Genomic DNA, 10,922 nt, shown 5'->3' with positions numbered 1-10,922 from the left:
CATTTTTTCATGAGATAGATTAAACTTATAATTTCCAGAAAACAGAAAAATGACATACATAAAATCAGCTTGTATTCATTATTTTTCAGATTTAAAACTAGAAAAAATAATAGATCAAAACATACGGATTTTTAAGTTTTATTTATTTATTATCTTAGATTATATTACTTTATATAAAAACCTGATTATACTTCTTTTGTTATTCTTGTCTGATATAATAAATAATTTTATCTATATATAAAGCAACTACTGTAAAGTTCATTCCACTTATCTTGGAACTGATATAAAGAAACGTTTCACTCGGTGATTAATGGGTTATACCCTTGAACTAAGTAAAAATGCTTAGCACAGTAAATATCAATATTATTAAATTATCATATACCATTAATACAGCTATACTGACTATATTTCCAGTAGAATCTGTGTTTATAGAATCATATTGTTTTGCTATTTCCTCGTGTGCATTATGCAATTAAAAGTACGGGTGAGGTGTGGATTATTAAACATATTTCGTTGTTGTTAGCTTTATAACAAATACATTTGACATTTATTTGAAATATTTCACAGGATAATAAACTTCGTGTAACAGGTTAGGTAGTAGGCTATTTATGATAATTAATTTTTTAAAAAATTAACAATGCATTATTAGAATTAATAAAGGGGGCTGCTATTTAAATTACCTTATCAGAGTGAGGAGTTTGTATTAATTAAATTTTGCTAGAGTCTGAAGGGAACACTGAAACTGGATTTTAATTTTGTACAATTAAAATACTGAAGAAAACTCTCTTAAAAAGATAATTATACAGATCATTAATTAAATTAGCCTTAGACGTCACTATAATGTATTTGTAGAAAGATACAAATATGTGTATGTATCTCAAGTAATACAATCAGTGTTAAGAGAATAATATTTTTAACCTTTCAATTACATTTTATGTTTTTATTGTTGTTTATTTATTTTATACCTTGAGGAAAGAGTTGCCTAATTTGTTCATAACATGAAATTTTATGGAAATGATTTATAAGAAAGTCACTGAAAATAGAATTTGGTGAAGTTAACAAGTACCTTTACGTATTATTTTTATTCTATAACGGCAACATATTTTATGATGAAAAATGAGATGAATTGCCATTAAAATCTATAATTAATGATAAATAAAATGAAAAAGAATTGAAGTATACAGAAATACTAATTTAACTTGATATCTAGAGATTTAGATGCGTTTTAATATGCATGATGAAATTTAAGGACGTGACCTGAAACAGGGTCCGGAGTCGAACGACGTTGGTACACGTGTTTTGATGGTCATCGCATAGGATCGTAAGGAATCAACTTATTATGAAAATATCAGTCTCGGCTTGTTTTATTTTATGCGGTTTAGATTTTTTTTCCTAATAATCAACTAAGTTTTTTAATCTCTTATACTATTAAAAAAATAGAAGCATCCAAAAAAAAAAATCAATACGAACAAGTGTAATACACAGAGGTTATAAATAAAACAACTCAGGTAATATATATATATATATATATATAAACTTATATATATATATATATAAACTGTTGTAAGAATTAAAAAAATTATAGACAGATCTCTGAACCCCTACGTATTAATCGATCATTTCAAGTAATTTTTTTTCTTTAAATTAGTTTTTAAAGTAGAGAAAGATGTTATTAATTTTCTTAACATGAACTGTTTGTTAGTTTTCTAAGGATTACGATGTAAGAATTGTTGCAATTTTTTTCTTAATTAAAAGCTCGTGTTTTCTTTATTAATGATGCATCTAAATCGTAGTCTGATTAAGTAGCAAGAGATAATTAGTTGACCTTTCATTTGTCAGAGAGATAAGTAAAAAACCAAATCAATCCTCTTTCTCTTTGAATATTTTTTGTTTCCGTTACTCGTTAACGTTTTCGAAAAAAATAATAAAAATACCAAATCCTGGCCGGAAATACCATGACAGCAGTATCTTCATTCTTTTATGTAAATACCGGAATTTAGATTAACTTCGTTAGAAAATTCTAGAAGCTTGTAATAAATGACAAAAAAAAACCCGTTTAACCCGTGTAAATGTAATCTGACAATAACAGTTCTGGAGGGACTATTTTTGCCATGTCTATGACGTCGTTGGTGAAAATTGTCAGTGATAGAAACAGCACATTAAATGCTGCAATAAAACAAGCAATGACAAACAGTAGATAGCATAATAAAATTGGAAATTGAGAAACTCAGCATCTACTAGATGTACTTACAGTTTGGAAACACCCGTAAGTATCACAGATTAGTTCTGTGTCAAGGCACCAGATAATCAATTAATAATACATTAGGTATCCTAAGAAAATCGGGAGGTATCATCTCAAGTTTCCTAAAAATTATTTGGCAACATTTTTTGACCAGGTGATGTGAGAAACCGTCATTTAGATCAAAAGTTGTAATCTGTGTGTTAGATTAAAACCTAAAACCGTTTCTTAGCAACTCAAGTTTCACCACAGTCGGCTAAACGGGTCAGTTTTATTAAATTTTTCCTGGTTGTGATAATTCGGTGTTAACTACCTTCAGTACTAGTTATTATTGATGGTATACGAAAATAGACTGGCAACTTTCTATGACCCAGAGTAAAACAACAATATATATGTTCTCAAGAAACGATTAAGTAAAAAAACGTTTTCACTTTTGCTAAAACGTAACCCGAAAATATCTTCAAAACAGTTAAAGAATCGTATACTTTTCTATATTAAACAGTCTATTTTTGCTTGTTCTTAATTTTTGTTGTTCGGTAGTATATGCAAAAGTTAACAGATTATAGAATTTCTGATGTAGATTAAAAATTATAATAATAATAATAATTTAAACAGCTCTGTTTAAAAATGTTTATATAAGTTAGTTAAAAAGCATGTTTTAATAAGCTATGCTTTTCCTAGATCATTTAAAAAATAATTTATTTTTAATTACATTCATCTAAATTATCGTATTTAAACTAAAATGTTTTCATCGATCATATTCAATGTAAACTTACTCGCTTTCTGGCAAATATTAGGTTCAATGACATTAGCGTTAAAAGCAAACTTTTTCCGATCCAGTTCGCTGAAGCGTATAGATTCCTAACAAGCGGGCTAGTCGGCTCGTCAGACACTTAAGCGCTTAAACGTCTTTGAATTATTGCTTTTCGATTATTTTATTCCTATATACTTAAAAACTTTATGTAACTTTCTTTTAGTTTAAAAAAGGGCTAATCGTACTTTTGAAAAAGATTAATATGTAAAAAAGTAGAAAGCATCATAATTAATATTACTCGGAACATCCTTCACTTTAATATTTAAAGCTGATGCGTGTGTTTTAATTTATTTAAAAATTAACTTTATAAATAGCCTTTCAACAAGATTATTCTGATAATATATGCTAAATAAATTTTTCGATTCGGCAAATTTTTTTTTTAGACAATTATTTTTTATTTGTGCATTTACCTACATTATTTATAAGTACATCATACAAAAGCATCTTTGTATAAGATAAACCACCATTATTAAAATTAAACGAACATTCACTAAACGACCATTCATTAAAATTCAACGTTGAATCTCTAAAAAACGGTTCCTACAATTTTCAATAAATGTTAATTCTCTTTTTTAATATTAATTAATTTTAAAAACGTTATTTTTATGTAAAATCTTGTTTTACAAATATTTTTTAGTAGCTGCAAGAAGTTTTACAGAATTGTTGTAAACTATTTTTGCCATGTCTATGACGTCGTTGGTGAAAATTGTCAGTGATAGAAACAGCACATTAAATGCTGCAATAAAACAAGCAATGACAAACAGTAGATAGCATAATAAAAAAGTAGCTCCAGATTCAAAGAGTTCGGTCGTAACGACAGCGTTACGATTTAATATAAAATATAGTTTAGATAAGTTGGTTTACAGCTAAAAATTATCGTTTTTTATAAATATTTATTTATTTCTATTAGCGAAAACGCTAAATTTTAATATTTAATTTCTCTCAAACGTTTCATACGACTTTCATAAAACTAAAAAAATTTAACAATTAGGTAATTTTAGGATTTTTCAATGCTGTGTTTTTATCGCATTAGATTGACCTAATAAAGCCTACGTATAACAAAAAACAATATAAACGCTAATGATTTTCCAGTTCTTTAAATTTTGACTTTTTTAAGTCTGAGCAAATTAAAACTAAAAAAGAACCAAACACGAACCCATTAAGACAGTAAAATAAATCGAAATTTAAAAAAAAAATTACAATTTTTTAATTTAGAATGCGTTTTTTGAAGTTAGTTTTATTATTTTTTAAACTTTGTTTAATATTATTTTTATTTGAAATGTACATAATATAAGCAAAAACAACACTGACTGTTTGAAAATAAAACGGTTCGAAAGTAACGTTAAGAATAGAAAACAGAGTTAAATCCTTTTACTTTTATTTGATTAAAGTAAAGAAAAGGAAAGAGAGAAACAACGTAAAGAGACTGCTACCGAGTGTAGGTTACAGCTGTCTAGAATACTGTAGTCGTGAATACCGGTGTTCTTTGGGGGTTGGGTTTCAATTAACCATACATCTCAGGAATGGTCGACCTTCTCTCTTTTTCTGCTAAGCCTCCGGAACCACCGTAAGGTATTACTTCAGAGGATGAATGAGGATGATATGTATGAATGTAAATGAAACGTAGTCTTGTACAGTCTCAGGTCGACTATTCCTGAGTAGTGTAGTCAGTTGAAACCCAACCACCAAAGAACATCGGTATTCACGAACTAGTATTCAACTTCATATAAAAGTAACTGCCTTTACTAATCTTCGAAATCAGCTGATTTGCGATGACGCGTTAACCTCTAGACCAGCCTGGTGGGCAAGGAAGGTCGACTTGAAATTTTACAAGACTACATTTCATTTACATTCATAAATATCATCCTCACTCATCCTCTTAAGCAGGGGCGCAACCAGGAGGGTTACGGGGTTTGAAACCCCCCCTTGAAGGTTTAATTACTTTTTAATATTCGGCCTATATAAAATAATTTCTGAATGTAGTAACATAATATACCGGCTACGTATATTATAAATACTATATTAATTTAACTACCAGTACTCTTTTTAAATAATGATTTTTCAAAACAATAATACACTGTAGTGGAGTATTGATTTGAACGTTTGAGACAACTGCATTCAATTCTTTATTGACATCTCTTCATAGAATGTGGATTCATTAGTGCCAGTTTCATTCTTCAACCCTGGTGAGTTCCATGTTTAATTTAATTTATTTCATTATATTTGTTTGCTTCCATGGATTTTATATGTTATGTAAAGTGTCTTACCTGTCATATACAAATAACCGTTGACTAAAATATATGATTATTGTGTAGCTTATGTGTAATAATGGCATGTGGCACTAGCACAAGCATTTTTATTATATCAAATGAAATAGATGTTAAAAGTTATTAAATATTATTAAAAAGTACGAATCCACCTTACCAGCAATTAATTTTGAACTTCTCAAGATCTTTCAGTCCTTAGACCATCGTCAGGAAATTAAAATATGTTATAAAATAAGTTAAAAAATTAAAACATTAAGCAGTCATGACTGATTGCTAGTTATCAGTAAATTGATCCTTCTACTTTTATTCATCTCATCTCTTTTGAATCAGTATTCTGATAACTAACAATCATTCATGACTGCTTAATGTTTTAATTTGATTTTATAATATATTTTAATCTCCTGACGATGGTCTAAGGGCCGAAAGATTTTGAGAAGTTCAAACTTAATTGCTGGTAAGGTGGATTTGTACTTAATAATAATATTTAATAATTTATTAATATATCAGCGGTGATCATGATCGAGAAATTGACGTTAAAAGTTGTTAAAAAAAATTACAGGCTGTGAAAAAAATACTTATAGAAGATTTTATTAGGGTATTTATGAATGTATTAAAATAATTGAACATTGTAAAATAAATTCATCGTAACATGATATAATAATGATGATGATAATAATAATAAAATAAGACACAAAGTTTAAAATACCGAAGTCAATTGTAAACAATTTTGGACCCCCTTTAATAAAGTTCTGCGTACGCCACTGCTGTTAAGTAATACCTTATGGTGGTTCCGGAGGCTAAACAGGAAAAGATAGAGAATACTGTAGTTCTCATTAATCTTTAAACTCGTTTTCCACCTAATTTTCTTAAATTTTGGCGCATAATACTTCAGAATGACATTCAGCTGTTTAACATTCCTCCTAATAGTCCACTAATTAAGAAAAAAATAAAAAAATAAGAATATCAAATTGTCTATATAAATGAAGTTATGCTTAAAAAATTTTCCTTTAAGTTACGTAAAGAAAACTTCAACAGGATCACTAAAAGTGACCTCGCACCACAGGTGCTACCAATCGCACCCGTGGTGCGAGTGGTAGCGTCTTGGCCTTTATCCGGAGGTCCTGGGTTCGAATCCCGGTTAGGCATGGCATTTTTCACACACGCTACAAATCATTCATCTTATCCTCTGAAGTAATACCTAGCGGTGGTTCTGGAGGTTAAACAAGAACGCCTTTACAAAAAAAAAGAATTATCTAGATTGTTTAATCCGGTTGAAGCACAAACGTTAATGAACTGAATTAATGAATCGTGAACTATGAGCCTCTATCACTGTGTTAGATGGGTTTGAACTGAATGATTCAAATCAATTGAATGAATAATATTACAAAAATAATAGGATTTATGTCAAATAAAATAAGGTAATATTAAATAAGTTTAAAAAATTTCTGTTTAATAAAACTTATGTTTAATAATTCCCGGCTTTCCATGGGGACTGCGGGTGAGGCTAGAGTGACGAAGTGATGTGAGCACCTCGTGCGAGGCTAGACCAATCATCATCAACTGCTAAAAACGGGGTGCTCCTGGGGCGCTGTTTTGGAGGTGCAATGGGGTGCTCTTATAATATATCTGCAAACAATGTCCGATTTTCAAAATTCAAATGGGGTATTTGTTAGTAGGTTGAAGGCTAACTTTTTCACATATCAGGTACACTCTCGATCTAACAGATCACGATTATTCGGAAACGTTGTAATATCTTCGCAACTAATCTTCCGATTTTCAAAATTCAAACGGAATATTTGCTAGTATAATACAAAATCGGGATGGAACCAAACCAGAACAAAAATTAACTGCTATACTCAGAAAAATTGACTGGTCTGCGCTACGACGAAACCATCTTGAGTCCGGTGAGCTACCACAAACGGTCTTTGTAGAGTTTGATGGTGACAGTACGATTAGAAGAGGTAATGCTGTTGGCATCGGATTGAGATGAGCCTACTATTGTTGAATTTGATGCTTTAGAGGGAAAGGGCAAAGTGGAACGGCGTATGCTGCCACTAATATTGTACGGGATGTGTCGGTGTATGAACTATAAGGATCTAACCTAGATAGAGCTGTCGTAGATTTGAGTACTCACATCTTTGCCAAGGGCCAGGCCTACATAGCACTGAGTCGCGTGAGGCAATTGCAGAGTTTAGCCATTAGTTGTTTGGATCCCAGAAAATAGATAAATGATCCGCATGATAAAAAGTCTCTCGAGGAACTCAATCGCTTGAGAAAGCTATAAGTTTAGAATGGTATACGCCAATTAAATAAGTAAATTGAAATATCTACAGTTTCCTCATTTGGCTAAGTACATTAAATACGTTAAATCCATAAGTTTTGAATCGTAAATGTTTCTCGATAATCACACTGGGAGTCCTGTTTTTAATTTTTTTAATTGTTTTTATTACTTAAGATTTACGTTACGATTGTATTCAAAAACTATGTATTCAATACTATTTTATTATTATTATTTTACTACATATATTTTTATTTGTTTTTATAATTATTGTTATTATTATTCGCTTATTGGTATCTGGCCTCGTGGTTCCACAGTGTGTCATTGATTACGTGATTTTCTTTTTTTTTGTATTTCCTGTGCAAATATTGTGGCCATCTAACATTTATGCAGTAGAAGTTTTTAACCTCCTAGTCTTGCAAACTACTCCTTCATAGGTGCTCAGACCGCTTTTGCGGAAATGTACTTTGCCGGTCGGGACCGGACAATGTGCTTGAACTAGGTTTTCCTTATAGGATATATTCTCAGGTACAACCAAATGGACTACGGTTTATACAGGTCGACTTGTCTTCTACTTGTCAGTGGTGGTTTACCATTTTGCTACAGCTCTTTCCATCTACTAGGATCCTTCAACATCTTTTTCGTTGGGTAGGTCATGAGGTCAACCAGTATTTTCGATTTTCTGGCAGGTCTGGGAAGCGATCAAATTTTCTGTCCCCCTTGGTCAAAGGTTAAGGCTTTTATTTTTATTTGTTTAAACAGATATTCTTGCATGATTTTTATTTTCAGTAGTCGACCATCTGAAGTTTGAGTTTTTATACCGACTTTTTCTGTATTTTATACCTATTTCTGTTTATTTTTGTACCGACTGTTCTGTGTAACCCAGGGTGATAACACTTCAGTGGGTATTTGGGTTGGTAGGGCTCCTTTAAATAATAGTGTAACTCTCTACACACTGATCCTGTCTTTGCTCATTCTTTTTTTTTGTTTCAAAATATTTCAGAAAGTCTTGGACTTCATAGGAAATAACTCAGACAAAGGATTTGAATGTTGACTTTTGTTCAGAAAAGTCTGCCAATAAATAATCTGAATTAATGACTGCTATGAAGAAAGACATTATTGTAGTTGTTGACAAGGTCTGAGAAAGATATTTTGATTGTTTTAATTAAATATGGTATGGAAGAAGCAAGTGATAATACAGAGGTAAGTGACAAAGGTTGTACATTTGTTAAATCCATAATAAGGCTTGAAAAGAAAGAAGAGTTAGTGAGAAAAAGATTATACTAGGTAGTGGTGAAACAGTTTTCATATGGGAAAGCCTAATTTGTCACCAGGGGTAACCCTTCTACAGGTATGAGATTGAAAATATCATCATTGAATCCACTTCAGTTAAAGGAATGAAGTTCACCAATTTGGCTATGAAAAGACCAGATTATAGCTCTTTTCATGTTGAGGTGGAAGAATGCAATTTTTATAATCCTTCGGATTTGATGGTATGGCTTTCTGGAATGTTGGTTGCACACCAACACTCCAGTTACAGACTAGTTTGTGAATCAAGAGGCATTTGTGGACTTCCGTGTTTTGTTTGATTGCAAACTATTGTTAGTATGTTTTTCAAATACCATTATTATATATGTTTATAATAGCATATACTGTTATTATTGTATATGGATTTTATCTTCTATATTGCATGGATATTATTGATTTCTCTGTGTTTTATACATATCTATTTCTCCTTATTTTTTGTGCAACATAGTAAGTTTTAAATAGTTCTGTTGTACTTTCTCCTCGTCTAGGTCATTCCAGCTTTCTAGAACTTTATTTCAGTGATTGATGGTGGATGGCTAAAAGGAGAGATGTGGAAGCCAAAAAAAAAGACATTATTATTATTTAAGAATTTCTTAACGTTGAATTTTTATCCAACATATTCATAAACAACAACAAAGAAATAATACTACATAAACGCAACAAAAATAAGAAGTTTTAATGCATTTATTACTGTGTGTAACACTGAATGTTTGAATTTTTGGACGCATTGTTATTGCAGGCAATTTTAAAAAATCTTTTTTTATGTGTTTCAGATAAACAGCTTCTATTTTAGAAGTATTGTTTGAACTTCATAATGATGTAACGTAGAATTTTTAGAATTATTAAAAACGTGTATTAAAATCTGTATATGAGTATTGCTACACTACTGGGTAGTGTCATACACAGACCTAGAGACTTTCTTTACATAAATAAATAATTTAATCAGATTAGAAAATAATTTTATTCATTTATAAATCATATCAGGATGATACGGTCCGCTAATCCACAAATAAGAAAAAAGGAGGGATTCAAGCCGACTTGGATGTTCCACTGTGGAAGCAGCAAGAAGTATCATATTAGTAGAAGATTACCAAGTATAAAATTAATGTAAATTATGTCTTTATATTAAACGTTACTTAATTTAGTAAACATTCTCAAATTTATTTAAATTAATTTTGTTAAGATTTCCTGATAATTAAAAATTTTCACACATTTATTTAATTCTTTTTATTTAAAAATGTTGTAAAATTAATATTTGAATGATACGATTATTTTAATCTGTATTATTATTCTTATTTTTTAAAAATCTATTTCAGAATATTTTCCTAAAGAATTAGCAATGATTTACTTTAAATTTATTTTTAATTACTTATTAATATCAATTTTCAGGTGCTTATAAATTTTTGTTTCAGGTTGCTTACAGGAACTGGCGTTACGTCTGCCACTTAATTCATGAAACTGGTTTTACTGGCAGGTATTGAAATGAGTGATTTGATACATATTTCATGAAAATCACTATATTTAATATGAACAGATAGATGTACGTTCGTTATTACGAATGAAAAATGAGATGTTATCAAAAACGAAAACTGAAAATTTAGTAAATTTTGTGTTTTAAATATTTTCTTCAGTGGTACGTGCGTTTGCATGATTTTGCTACACTGAAAGAACTTATAAGATTTCAAGGTCTGAAAAATTTATAGCAGCTAATCTCAATATGATCCCTAATGATCTTAGTCGTTGATAATGCTTAAAAATATGAATTGAAACAAACTATCCTTCCAATTATGAATGTAATTTTTGTTTAATACTGCCAGCAAATAAATAATAATAATAAATATATATATATATATATATTATATATATAAATAAAAAATATATATATTATATATATATATATAAATATAATATTAATATAAAAATATATATAAAATATATATTATATAAAATATAATATTAATATAATATAAATATAATATATATATTATATAAAAATATATATTATATATATATAAA

The 10,922-nt window shown here is 29.5% G+C and overlaps 1 long non-coding RNA gene across 1 annotated transcript; it reads left to right on the top strand.

Annotated features, from left to right (window-relative positions):
- The first annotated feature begins 420 nt into the window (after positions 1 to 420).
- Positions 421 to 9,991, top strand: LOC142318208 (uncharacterized). The gene is made up of 3 exons (XR_012754848.1): positions 421 to 589; positions 8,602 to 8,801; positions 9,680 to 9,991. It is a non-coding gene; the product is annotated as an uncharacterized LOC142318208 (long non-coding RNA).
- The last annotated feature ends 931 nt before the right edge of the window (positions 9,992 to 10,922 follow it).

The sequence above is a fragment of the Lycorma delicatula genome, chromosome 1 (genome assembly GCF_047948215.1).
Source record: "Lycorma delicatula isolate Av1 chromosome 1, ASM4794821v1, whole genome shotgun sequence".
NCBI lineage: Eukaryota > Metazoa > Arthropoda > Insecta > Hemiptera > Fulgoridae > Lycorma > Lycorma delicatula.
This window is presented reverse-complemented; position numbering and strand designations above follow the sequence as displayed.